Consider the following 13,765-nt stretch of genomic DNA (forward strand, 5'->3'; position numbering starts at 1 on the left):
GTATAGCCAATTAAAAAAAAGGAAGGGGAAAAGAAAAAAAGAAAGTTTTCTGAAAAGTGACCCAGAGCACTGAAATTCAGGTCTTCTGTCTCTACAGATTGCAGAGGGGCCTAATGTAGTCAGGAACCTAATGAAATTAGCTGATCCGTTCAGAATCCTAAACTTACGATAACTCAGACCATCCCGTTACTGATGTCTTTTGCAGTTTATATCAATAAAGCAATAAGTTCAGTTAAACCTTTTTTATAACTAACCAGTATCAGCTTTTTAGGGACCAGACCTCATTTGGTTTGTAGATAGGCTATAACGCATTCCTAACGAACACAAGGTTACAAGAAAGCAGGCTGCGACGAGGCAGGTGCAATGGTGCAAAACACGGAGGAGGTAAAACTTTCTGCAAGGCAAACATCAAAGATCCAATAATCTTTCCACCGTTATGCTGGAGAACCAAGGGGAGAGCCACCTCTGGAATTGTATTTAACACTAAGACAGACCGAACCCACCCAAGCCAGCTGAAATCCCCCCCCAAACACACAGAGCTGCCCACCCACAAGCAAACCACCTAAATGATAACGACCCACTGAACGTACCAAAGCGCTGCCTGTGCTATTAGACCACTGTGGCAGCAAACGCCAAACGGCACGTAGCGAATGCCCCAGCTGCACCTCCTGCACCACATACAGGGCACCGGGCAGCCGGCCTTTTCCACTGGACGGCACCGTAAGGAAGAAATTTTGCGAGAATCTCAGCAGCCCTTAAAGCTGCTGTCGCATGTCTGGAAGAGAAGGGGGGGGTAGAATTCTAACACACGGTACCACTCCCACAAAAAAGGGATAGAGCTTGTTCTTATATAAGTATGTATATTATTTAACACTCAAAAACAACAGTTCCATCACATCTATGTGAAACCAGAAGTAGTGAGGAACTGAGGGAAGAAAAAAAAAAAAAAGAAATTTTTCTACTCTATTGTATCTATCCATTTTGTTTATTTGCCTCAGGGCAAGTCAAGGGCCCTCAACACACCGCAGAACAAGGACCACTATCCATTTTTTTTTCCACTTCCTTTGCTGTTAACACAAGGTGACTGATGTGAGTATAACTCACACAGTATTTGCATCTATTATCTCCTCGGAAATGATCATTTGGATCTGGGAAAGAGTGATTACAAAACACCTTACAGGTGAGATAAACAAACGCACGCCACCATCTTCTCAGGCAAACAATTGTTCCTGCTTTGCAGCCATCTGATCGAGTTTTGCTCTTCCTTAGATTAAATAAACACACGCTACCAAGATGCAGGCATTGCTTCTGAGGTAGATGTGAAGGAGAAGGCTCAGGTGGCAAAAATAACTTTCAAATAGATGTTAGTATATTCACATCGCAAAGAACATAAAAGGAGGCAGGAAGCAGGGGAGGGAAGTGTCTCTCTCTGATATCATATTTAAGTGACTGTACATGTAGCAGTGACTTTTTTCCCTGAACTGCTCACAGATATGGGACCATTGCATAATCTTGCAGTAATCTTGTAAATTCTATTCACATTTTTTCTGAACATTATAAGAATTCACAAATTAAGAGCAAAAATGATGATTTTTTTTTTTCACTCATCACTCAAAAGAAACAGATGCAAAATAGAGCAAGTTTTCCTGTAAAAACAGCTTCGTCCTACTTTATGAACTAGTTATTCCTAACTGCAACAACTTACCCTTGCACAGAATATTATGTAGTGCTAAGAAGCTCCTCCAGTCTCTACAAACCAGTCATGATAAACAAGTTGGTTTACTGCAAATAGAAATCCATACACACACAGGAGTGTAACAGCTGGCTGATGGAAGCAGGTGTGCCCATGTATCCCAACCCTAAACTCATCTGGGCAAGTAGCAGTAGGAAAAGGCACCCAAGGGAAGGGAGAAGAGGCACAACTTGGCGTAGAACTGGAAAAAAAAGAGGGTGAAGGGAATGGATGCATACATTTTTGAGATTTCTGCCATGGTGAAATCTTGGACCAAGATAAATTTCACTGACATTTCTGCAAATACAGAGATAAAAATCTCAAGAGATTCAATGTGAAAAGTTATTTAAGATATGCACAAATTTAATTTGATAGTCAGTCTTTAAGTCAACCTATTTTCTGCACTTCAGTGAGGGCAACAGGGGAAAAAAAGATTTAAATCTTATAAAATAATACGGAGAAACACATTTTCCATTTCAGAATATAACATTTTTAGGACCACATGGATAACGTCCTTCAAGGATACCATCCCTTGGTGGCATCTTAGATGGCCTGCATGACAAGCACATATCCAATAAGCAGGTAACTCAATATCAACAATATAAAGACAAAAGCAAGTCAAATTCAATTTTACTTGAAGATGTGGCTTTCTAAAATACCACAGAGGAACAAACGCATTTCTGCAGTAAAAAGACAGCTGGGGCTTTGCATGGCTTACTTCCAGAGCAGCAACATATAGCCTTTGTTATATCGAAAACCGAAAGCATTTTGCTTGAACCTTTTCCAGACCATTTTTGTTCTCTGGCAGTTTTTCTTCTACCTGATGCCTCTTCTAGTTTTTTCATTCACATTCACGACGGTTCTTGACAGTTGCGCAACATCATCCTGGAGGACTTTTTAAAAATAAACCCAGAACTCGAATCAATGTACTCTTTAGTCCATCTCCAGGCCCCTTTGCTATTTGTCATACCGGTACTCCATCGTCCCAAGCAGTGCCTGCAGAACATGCAACCTGCTTCTCCGTCCAGTTTGCATTCCTGTAAGGGTCCACACCAAGAGAAATAATAATTTCTACTTTAACTTAATTTCCTCTGAAGCTCCTGATGTGTCTTTCATAATCTGTTTTCCTTACCTGGGCTATGCTGATCTACTGTACAAATTTCTGAACCTATCCTTAAGAAATCTGCGAGGCCATTAAATGCACTGATCGCAGCGATACGTTTTCCCAATTTGAGACAACACACAGGAACATAATGCCCAGAACTTCTGTAGTTAATCGCTCTGCGGAGTCTGGAAGAAACCTTCTTGTAATTTTGTAGAAAAGCATGCTGCGTCTTTCTTGCACAAGGGATTTGTAATTCAGAAATAATATGCATTGGAAAAAGTATCTTTTTAACGTGTCTGAGCACACTTTTAAACACATAAAATAAGTACATTACAAAACCATAGTACTTCATGATTTATGAAGTTAAATACACAGTGTTAGTCTCCAAACAGACCAGCGTGCTGCCTCTCCTCCACCTCCTTACCCCCTCACCACCCCAGGCTTTCGAAGTTGAACTGGGTGCTGCCTGGGTGTGCGCGCACACGTGCGCATCCCTGCACGTCTGTGTCGCGTCATCTTCCAAGTGCCTCTGAAAAGGTCTATTCACTTTTTCTCGGGGAAAGCTATGGACTGGAAAGAATAAGCTCTTGCAGTATTAAGTTATTTAATACTTCAATACGGTAACAGATTAAAAAGCAAATAAAAAACACACACCTTGTACAAAGGCCTTTTCCCACAGTGTTTTCGGCAGAACCAAAATTGGTTTACATCAATGAAGCCCTTTATATAACTGGGTCAGAAATTGTCTCTTGGGAAGAAGTGTTGCTATTACTTAACTCCTGAGCTTCAAAGAAACTCTAAGAAAGTTTCTTCGTAACGTTTCCTTCAACGGATCTCAAGTCATCCTCAGATATCCCACCTTACACTAACCCCAACAGAACGGGATGTTATAAAGGGGAACCAAACCCCTCCTAACAACCACGGATGTCGGGAGATCACTGATGGCGAGATACAAAGGCCCCCCACCACTCGCCTTTGCAGTATTTACTTGAAAAAGATAAACTGGCATTACTCAGTAAACTTAGTCCTAGTGAAGGGCCTGGTAAAGCCCACTTTCCAAGCAGGAGAGAAACATACATTTACAAGCCAGGGCAAAACAGCATCTATGTTAAAACACCAGAAGGGTTGAAGTCTCTATCTTGACAACAGAGTAACAGCACTCAGTGGGCTCCTGGCAAGATGGAAGAAGTATGACATTTCTTCTAGGGCTCCAATATTTTCATAAGCAGTCAAAAACACATACAGATATCCTGGCTTCAAGTGAGATGTATGGAAAGGGAATCTTCTCAGCAGAAGGCAGGGGGGAAGAGCTGAGGGATCTGCTACAAGAACCAAAACTCCCTCAATAAACCCAAACCACAATTCTCAAATAGACAAGCAATAAGGGGGGGCAATTACTGTCACTGGAAATAGTTTGAAAGAGGGAAATAAAAGAAAGCCCTCTGCATTCCAAATGGACTGATCCTAAATGAAGGATTAGGATATAACAATGAGCAATGCAAAGGCTCAAGCAACAGTGTCTTGACGGTGGAAGAGACAGAGACTCGATGCACGCAATTCAAGTATTTCCAACAGGATACAATTTTCCAAGGTTAGCTTCTCCAACAGATACACGCTTCCATACTTTTCTGTTTGCTGTTCATGAGTATTTTTGGCTTGTCAACATAAGTATGGATTTTAAAAAGCTGGGAATTGGACTTGCAAACAATCTTTTTGCAAAATCCTTTTATGCTACTAAGAAAATTGAGGTTTATTAGGGAGAGTGTTTATGCAGATTAGAAAGCAGCAGAGAGACACGGAAAATACGTGAGAACAAAAGAAACAGCTTTCAATAAGAAAAAAAAAAATCAAGGGAGAGATGCTCTCAGCTCTATACCGGGGATAGCAGTGTTTCATGTATTCTTGAACAAACTGAAAAGACTTGAAGGCAACACCTCCTCTCCCCTTCCCCCCAAACCTGAACAGCGAAAATCCACAAATGACAAAATTATTTACAGTTGGTCAAAACCAGAGAAGACTGGAAAGAACTGCCGATGAACCATGCAAGGCCAGGACAAGGGGCAAATTAAATCCACTGCAGATCAATAAAAAGCAAAGTGCATTTAAATGAAAAATGTGAAGCACTCAAAACTCATTGTTGGGTTTAACAGTTCTGGAGCAACTCAATATTTGAATCAAGTCTAAATAAATAAATAATAAATGAAAAACACTGCTAGATATGCAAAGTACAACTTCGAAATATTCTTTTTTTTTTTTTTCCATTTTAAAGACGAAAGCATTCGCATGATTATCTAAAGGATAAGACCAACAACACTGTTATGCCACAGCATAAATCAGAAGCGTGTTCTCCATCAGAGTGCTGTGTTCAGCTCTTATCATCTGATCTCTTCTTGAGATAGCAGATGTAGTAAAAGGTTCAGAAAAAGGGGACAAGAATAATTCGTGACAAAGACAGATTTCTGTACAGAAAGAGACGGAGAAGTCTGAAGCAACCACACTAATGGGAGATGGATAAATTATCAAGGATATAAAAAAAAAATTGTGAAAGACTGCAGTGCTCCTATATGCTCTCCTCATGCAGAAGAAAGGGCATCTTTGAAACTGCAGTACGCTTAAAGCTGCTAAAAGGAAACGTATGTTTGTTTAGTTGGTTTAGTTCTGTGGCGGTGCTCTGTTGTTCTTTTTTTATTTTATTTTTATTCAGCACTCAGTTTGCACAATATTTTGCCACAAGCTATGACGAAGACTTCGGAAAGATTCAGAGAAAGACTACAGCTTTATATAGCTCCTGACAAGAGCAAGTTACTTTAGGTAGGGGAAAGATGAGGAAGACCTGCCTGTCCTCTCTGTATTTGCAGGATCTAAGATTTTCATGGCACAGGACCAAACACTAACAGAAAAGGCTCAGAATGTCCCATTTGGGACTTCAACATAACTGTCCACCTTAGGACAAAGGACATGTTAAAGTATCAGGTACTGCCCTCCCTAACAGTAGGCAAAGAACACACACACGGGTTGCAGAACTGGTCCACTGAGATACCTAATCCTCTGCAGAAGCGTGGAGTGGCACGTTCACGCAGTAAGGCAGAGGAAGCCGGGAACAAGGGAACATATAAAGCTTTGTTACGAGGCTTCAGCCTAAGGATGCTAGCTACAGGGTAGTTGCCCTCTCTGTTCAGAAGCTGTCTTTGCGACGTTTGGAACAAGAAACTGCACTGATTTCTCACGAGAGGGCAGACACACTGAAGAAGCTGCTGGGCTGCATCAGGGCAGTGCCATCGCAGTGGTCCGGCACAAACCACATCCCGCAGACTCCATCCCTTTGCAGTGCTCACAAAAGCGCCCACACGCAAGGTATTTACAACGGGATCAAGGTATTTTTGCCATTAGTACTACAGTGTACACTCTTCACCAACCTATTCCGGAGCGTACAAGCCCCATGTTATGCATGACAGGCATGAGAGAATTTTTGTATCTAGAAACCACCCCAGAACTAGGTTAGCCTGGCAGGCTTGCAGCACTTCATTTACATATGAGTCAATCCTTCTGCAATACAAACATTAGTGATGCATTCCCCACTGTCCTTCTATTTATACTCACTATTTAACCTGCAGGCATCCCGAGTTAATTAAACAAATCAATCCCATTGAGATAATCGTGTCTCAAGCAAATTAACACAATTAGCCTTTTAAAAAGAAAATCTAAGTACTACCTGCTACATTTCTTCGTGTAAATCATGTGCGCGTTCCTCCGACTCTAGGTTCATGGCTATCTAGGAATCAGCCTTAAAATGAAAAGTATAATGACACATGAAACTGGCTGACGCGTAACTGTTACAGCCAGCAGCTTCTCTGTTTGCATCATTCACTTCCACTGAAATGAGAGTGCCCATCAGAAATAAACATCCTTAGAGGAGAAAGAAGCAAGGAAGGATCCCACTGCGCTGGACGGTTCACAGCTGTATCGCTTTGAGGACACACAGTTCCTGCTCCAAAACAGTACATCACGCTGGCAGTTGCAACCATGGCGAGATAAGCAGTGAGCTAGATAACTGGTTATACCAGGGGTTTGAGGCATTCTTTGTCCTTTCTTCCCCCCTCAAGTTTACAGAAACCCCTCTGGAACAAAGCTGAAGTTCTACAAATGACATCTTGGTACCCATCCTCTTTTGGAGACCCGTACCTCCATCCCCCATACGCACCGAAGCCGCTGTGGCAGTTCAACAGACACCATCATCCTTAGCCACCCACTGTGTTTTCGGTGTGTTTTTGTTCTCTGGGGCAGCCTCAGAGTAACTCAACACACCCCAGCCTCCCCCGGTCACAGCCCACCCTCCATCCAGGTTCTCAACCACCCTGCCACCAGCGTGGCCAAGGCAGGGGCAGGAATCCTTTTCTACCAGTCCTGGTAACAGAAGAGGCCACAACTTTTTGGCTGAAAGCTGGAGACATCTCCAGCTACTGCAGGAAGATTGAGCAGAGCTACTCTGTCAGAGCCTGCAAGGAAAAGTGGCGAGAAGCGCCGAGCACCCTGCAACTAAAAATGGAAAACTTAAGTAAGAGGCCAAAAAGTGCAAAACCACGACCTTGTCAGCTGAAGTGCCTAACCAACCCCACTCCTTCAAGAGATGGTAAAACATCTACGCAGTACATTTGCGATGCTGCGGACTAAGACCTCACAGCCGCCCACGGGGGTCACCACGTTATTTCACGTGAGACTGCGAGCAGTGAGGGTTGCTTGAATGCTGGAGACTCCATCTCACAGCTCGTGAGAAGCTCCAGAACAGAGGCAGGTAAGTGTGTGTGTGAGTGCGGGAGAAACAGAGAGGAAAAAAAAAAAAAAAAGATGTTAACGAACCTAACCAGTAATAACTGTCTTCTCGTTTCTCTCAGCAGATGATTCAAGGAGGGGCGAGCTGCTCCTCCAGGTGCCTCCCGCTGGCTGCTAAGCAACTGCAGGGGCAGGCGGGCATCCAGCATTAGCTTCTTTCTCTTTTTGAGAGAATTAAGAAGGGTTACAAGTACATTAGCCGCAAAACTCGGTGACTGACAACTGGTACTAAGTTCCTGGGAGTAATTACGGGGGGGGCAGGAAAAAAGGAAGAGAAGCGATGGGTGGGAGAGGGGAGGACAGCAGGGGAGCAGGCTGGCACCATGCACTGATGAGGCAGAGTATATGCAGCAGGTACTTTACCAGAAGACTCCCCATCCTCTTTGCAAAAGGAAAATACAGCATTTCTTTGGGATTTTCAGCATACCAAAACTAAAGCATTTTTCCCTCTTGGCACATTTCTCATCCATGTGGCACTGTTAACCAACCCATCACAATCAGCGCAGCAAACGTGGCTAAGATGGTAATGGTGCTGCTCACTCTGCGGTCGCTCCAAACATGCCTCTGGACCACACTGGCCAGCAACCAGGCCAGCCAGCACCCCACCTTGCCCGGGCTCCACTGCCAATCTGCCCCGCACAGCTTACAGCCCTGACCCCTGCCACCTGCCCCCTCACTGAGCCAGCCATGGACCATGCGGAAAAACAGGTCACTGAAACAGGCTAGGTGACAAATTAGCCTTTTCTGCGCAGAAAATTATTTTTCTGACTTGGATCTTTTTAGTGGCTTGGTTCACCAGACAGCTGTGCAAGGTGGGTCGGTCAGCACAGGCGAGGTCAACGCCTTCAGCCACCCACTGGTGGGCCACAAATCTGCCATCCCCCAAGGTGGCAGCTTCTCCTGCACCACCAAAACGCTCACATGGGAGGGAAATCGCAGGCAGGAGCGGGTAAAGCAGCCTCTTCCACAACCCTGTGGCAAGAAGCAATGCTTGGATGCTTAAAGGGCAATATTAACATTTTCCTGAGGGTATGCAGTTTACGCTCAGGGTTGCCACTGACTATCCTGAAGAGCTGGAGAAGTTTCGCTAGTGTCCTGTTAGGGAACACACTGCAGGAGGGTCCTACACAAATCAAGCCTTCAAGTGAGTCCTACTCAAACTGCACAGACAAGCAAGGGAAGAGGCTTGCCCCGAAGTCACATACTGGGCCAAAAAAGGCAAATCATCCCCCATCTCTTGTATAGCCATTCTGAATTGCACGCTGCACTTAGCATTTCCATTACCTCCACAGACCAGTGGCGTAACCAGAAAGTACTTCTTACTAATTAAAAAGAAAAAAGTACCGTCTTACAAAAATATGTACTCTTCAGGAAAGTTACAAAAGCAAACGTAATTCACGTGGCACATAAGTCTTCTACTAACCTGATTTTACACAGCACAAAAATCAGAATGCTTGCATATAAAGATACCTACTTCTTATTACAAAATGAACATCACACCGCATCAACTCACGAGAAACAGCACAAACTTTTACATATGTTATCTAACTATATATCATTTATGAGTCAGTCTCAAAATGGATAACAGATACAGCAGGAATACAAAAGTACTTTATTACAGGGCACCCTGGGAAAAGGGATAGATATCTTATCATAAAGTGTATTTAGAAAACCAGTTCTGTTACACGGGATCCAGAGACACAGATGTCCTGTCATAAAGAATTCATTATTTACAAATATGCAACAGAACACTCCGTTTACAATGAGGTACCATAAATAATTCACAGCCAGTATGTGTCAGAAGTGAAGGCAGTGGCATTTTCTCCACCATCCTCACAGAGCTCCCCATACTCGGTGAAACAGAGCTCTGCCACAACATGCAAACGCAACAAGTACACCGAATTTTCATTAAAACACAACACTTGATTCTCCTCAAAAGGCCTCACCACCAACACAATTTAGGTAGAGACTTCTACACAAGCATTGCCACTGCGGGGACAAGAAGTGCAATTCATCAGTTTTTAAGACATTAAATTGCACATATGAATTTTATTTTCACCCCTGTAAATACTACCAAATTGCCAACTTGGGTCTACTGCCCAGGCATCGCAGTGTTGCACAACCCTACCTTGTGTCTTCTGCTCCAACCTGAAGAGGCAAATCCAGAGGCAGGCAAGAAACTCAACTAGTGTCACCTCTGTCTCTCTGTGGAAACACAGGGCAACACTTACTGCACAAAGTGTGCCAGAAGTTTGACACGGCGATAGAAACATGCCTCTATTTGAAATTAGGTCACGACAAAATTTATTTTATATGAATAAACAAGCAGTCACCAAAAAAAAAAAAAAAAAAAAGCAACCCAAAAACCAAAACCCCCAAACAGCTGCTACTGATACGTAATGAATCTGGAAAACCTATCTAACAGTGGAGGGTCCCTAGTGCATTAGCTTTTCATTTTCCACGACCCGTGCAAATTCACCTATTTCCCAAAAGATCAAGCAAAAATCGCATAAAACCCTTGATCCTAAGTTCATTTTCCTCTCTATTCTACTTGTACAGTTCTTTACTCCAGCAGGATACCTGCATGGATGAAAAGTTTAATTTCTCTGACCCCCTTCACCTTCTGAAAGAAACCAAACAAAAAACCTCCAACTACTGGAAAAAACAAACCAACAAAATCCCCTTAGAACTCCCCCTGCTCTAACTACAGATGCCCCTCTCCCCATGCGTGGGTAGGCAGGATTAAATTCTGTTTTCTCCCGTTGGAGCCATGAATCAAAAACCAGCAGATTTGTCAAAGAGAGAAAGAGAAAACCTCAGCAGCCTACTAGAGATGGTACTGGGAAGAGATAAGAACACCAGACCTGGCGGGTGCGTCATTTCACAGCATCAGGTGGCCTCTGTCCACCTCTCACAGACCCGGAAAGCCAAACTGACCATTGCCATCACCTCTCTGACCCCCCACCCAAGGGGTGCCACAGACCTACGTGCAGATAGATCACTTGTTAAAGTCCAGAACATTTACATCAGCAATAATTTCTCTTGCTAAAACCACATAGTTCTAACTCACAAGCAAGTAATCAAGAATCCATCAGATCCAAAGGGAGTTGTTTCAGTGAGTAATTCATCCTACTTAATAATTTGTGTGTTACAACTAGCCCAGATTCATCTGGTTTCAACTTCCAGCTATTCAATCTCATTACACCTCCTCCTACTAAATTGAAGAGCTTTGTACTTTCTTTCCTCTATAGATATATACAATTCAGAGACTTCACTTAAAGTAAGCGTGCTAGCTAGGCTTTTTATTTAACAAAATTTTTTTCTAACAGTAAAACAGGTTTTCCAACTGTAATCAATCTCTCAGCTCTCTAAATTTTTTTTTTTTTTTTAAGCATGTTTTCCTAAAGCAGGCACGTAAGAATTGGAGAATTGGATTCCATATTCCAGTAGTAACTCTGTGCTACCGGTAATACTATATACTCCTACAGGACACATTTGACTTTTGCATCCAAAGACTGCATCCATTCTTTTAGTAGTGCCACAAGGGTTTGGTGTTTGTTAGCTTTTTGCCATCAGCCCAGCTCCCTTTCAATGTAAACTGCTCTCCAGAATGTAGCAAGCCCTTCCCTCTGCATCGCGTCCAGAGGTAGACTGGGCTGGGCTAGCATTCACACTACTCAAGTAAGTCCATGGCTTATTCCCTGCGTGACAAAGGACATGGCATTACTTACTATACCCCTGATTTTCAGTGGCGTTCTTGTATTTAGTAAGAAATAACTTTGTTCAGTGTAATTATCAGTGATCTTGAAAAAAATTATCTCAGTTCTACCAACTAAAGGCTTGTAGTTACTTCTCCATTCCCTTTCCAATCAACTACGTTGCCACGTCATCCATTTATACTCACTACCATTATTTCTCCATTTGCCCCATACATGTAGACACACATAAATGTGACAGAAGTCCCAGTATAAATTGTGTTCCTCTTTGCAGAGAAGTGCTGAAGAGCACTGGGTGTATACTCGATGTCCTCACAAGCAACAGTACGGCACACTGTTGTATACTGGTCCATTTTGAGCAGCGGACACAGTATTTTTAAATGCAACCTTCACTTTCCCCTCACAGAAAAGCTTCATGAGTTAAAACATACCCTGCTTAAGCAAATGCAGGATTGCGGTTTGTTGTTTTGGGTTTTTTTTTAATGTAGCATCTAATAAAGCATCAGCAACATTAACATTATGGTTATTAGTTTACTTAATATGATGATGTTCCATTAGACAAAAGATAATACAATTGTAGGCTGGAAATTAACTATGGAAACATGTTGATATGGTTATATGGAGTCATGAAACTTTTTCAAATGCAGGAGCACTGTGTCTACAATACGGTTTAAACAAGTTAACTTATTTCAACTGTATATGCATAATAAACTTTTGCTCTACGCTGTCATATCAGATACTCATTGTTCCAACACAAAAATGTTTTTGTTTTGTTTTTCATATACAATAAAGCATTTAATCACTATTAAAAACTATGGCTGAAGTTGAGTCAGAACATAGTGCTTCTTGTGCTTTCAGCTCAAGAAGGAGAATTCCTATCGTTATTAAACAGCAGCAATATTTATAGACAAAAATACCAATTTACTTGTACTACTTTGGCTTTTCTAGACTAAGAGAACCGCATCTTTTAGACAAACGGCACCAGCATTGCAACAGCGTGCTGAAAAAGTAGCATGCCTAAAGAGGAGCAGAAGACTCTGAACCCACCATCGCAATGGAGCTTGATGTCAGCTGATGTTGCAGCCTACATGAGGGGATTCCCTTGAATAGCAGGGGTCTGGATGCCAGACCCAAGCACTCAGTGCTGCTTTGCCCACATGGATTTATTTAGGGGATGGAAACACCATAACGTAGACCTAAAGGTGTTCTTTTCCTAGGCTAAAGTTTAATAGAGCTTTAACTTTTTAACAAAGGTCAAAGAACTTTCAACACATCTCCTCAGGTTAGCATTGCCTAAGTAAAAACAGTGCAGTCATTTGCTGAACCCTAGCGCAACAGCAGAATTAATTACCAGAATTAATTACTAGCCACAAAGCCTTCCCTAGGATATTTAACTGATTAGCCAAGAGCATAGCCACCGGAGCTCATTTAAAAATAAAGTGTTTCATTGGTTAGAACTGAGAACAGGCGGCCAACTCGTCCATCATAACGTCCCGTTCATCACGTAGCTGTTCCTTAATAGCCAAGCTGAGGACTCACTTCTCTGAATAAGAGGGGTTTGGGTGGGTTTTTTTTGTGTTTTGACCTCCATCACAGAGTTAAAGGGTAGCAATTTCCTCATTTCTGAGCGTGGTAGTATCCCAAGCAAGGGAGAGGCAGGGCTTTCACTTCTCACCTGCTCTCAGGAAGTTCACACCTCACTGTTACCAACTAAAATAACCGAAATCAGCAAGAAGCTCCAGCCATCTGAGACGACGTTGAGTCTTTCCCGTACTCTGTGAGTCGGCTTCAAGTGAACCAAGTAATTTTTGTACGCCCACTTCAAGCCTGCGGCGGTGGCGAAGTGGAGCCTGGGCAAGGCAGACTGAGACACTCCGAAGAAGGGGACAGCTCGGGCAGGACAGCAAAGTTCCCCTCCCCAGCACGAAGAGTGTCTGCATCTCAGTGACACTGAACGGGGCAGAAAAAGGCATCACTTGAAAAGCCCACAACCCTCCTGTGGACATGCAGCTTAAAATGCCACTAATTGTTATTCCGCTGGTGGGTTGCATATTTGCCTTTTTTTCAGCTTTTGAAGCACGATCCAAATGGCAAAGTAGGCCAAGAGACCATTTCTTGTAACTTCAGATTTCTAATAGAGGTTCCAGACAGTCACTTAGCTCTGCACTTGTCTTTTGTGGTTGCGTGTATTTCCTATTTAAGAAAAGGACTATAGCAGTTCCTGGTTTGTCACATTTTCTTCAAATAAAGAGTTTTAGCAGCAGCTTCCTCTGCTGTGCATTACGCTGCATTGGTGAACGCTCTCCTCTCTCTCACCCTGCTCAGAAACACTCAGCCACCTACAAAGCTGATTTACAGACACGAGGCAGCAAGATGAAGGAT

General features: G+C 42.8%; 1 protein-coding gene across 8 annotated transcripts in view; it reads right to left on the reverse strand.

Annotated features, from left to right (window-relative positions):
• TRERF1 (transcriptional regulating factor 1) overlaps positions 1-13,765 on the reverse strand; it is a 102,202-nt gene that overhangs the window by 47,469 nt on the left and 40,968 nt on the right. Inside the window, exon 1 of one of the 8 annotated variants that reach the window (XM_063328543.1) lies at positions 591-610. The exons of the other annotated variants lie outside the window; for them this stretch is intronic. The gene's annotated coding sequence lies outside the window, so the exon portion shown is untranslated. Of the gene's footprint in view, positions 1-590; positions 611-13,765 lie in introns of those variants that run through there. 8 annotated transcript variants of the gene reach the window in all.

The sequence above is a fragment of the Chroicocephalus ridibundus genome, chromosome 3, assembly GCF_963924245.1.
Source record: "Chroicocephalus ridibundus chromosome 3, bChrRid1.1, whole genome shotgun sequence".
NCBI classification, from domain to species: domain Eukaryota; kingdom Metazoa; phylum Chordata; class Aves; order Charadriiformes; family Laridae; genus Chroicocephalus; species Chroicocephalus ridibundus.